Here is a 564-nt window from a genome sequence, read left to right on the forward strand (position 1 = left end):
ACCTTAATCTATGGAGTGTAGAAACTCTACCGTTGAAAATACATAAGTGAAGGTCCAGGCATGGCCGAGATGGCCAGCCCCCTAAACGAGATCAATAGTCTCCTAAGATGAACAATGGATTAAAACTGAGACCAAAGATGGTCAAAAAGACTAGTAAAAGGTCCTATTTATAATAAACTAGCTACTAAGGTTTACATGAGTAAGTAATTGATGCATAAATCCACTTTCTGGGCCCACTTGGTGTGTGTTTGGGCTGAGCTTAAGTGTAGCACGTGCAGAGGCCATTTGTGGAGTTGAACGCCAGTTTCTGTGCCAGTTTGGGCGTTCAACTCTGGTTTTGGATCCTTTTCTGGTGCTGGACGCCAGATTTGGGCAGAAGGCTGGCGTTGAACGCCAGTTTACGTTATTTATTCTTGGCCAAAGTATGGACTATTATATATTGCTGGAAAGCCCTGGATGTCTACTTTCCAACGCGATTGAAAGAGCGCCATTTCGAGTTCTGTAACTCCAGAAAATCCACTTTGAGTGCAGGGAGGTCAGAATCCAACAGCATCAGCAGTGCTT

This window comes from Arachis ipaensis, chromosome B03 (genome assembly GCF_000816755.2).
Source record: "Arachis ipaensis cultivar K30076 chromosome B03, Araip1.1, whole genome shotgun sequence".
Classification (NCBI taxonomy): domain Eukaryota; kingdom Viridiplantae; phylum Streptophyta; class Magnoliopsida; order Fabales; family Fabaceae; genus Arachis; species Arachis ipaensis.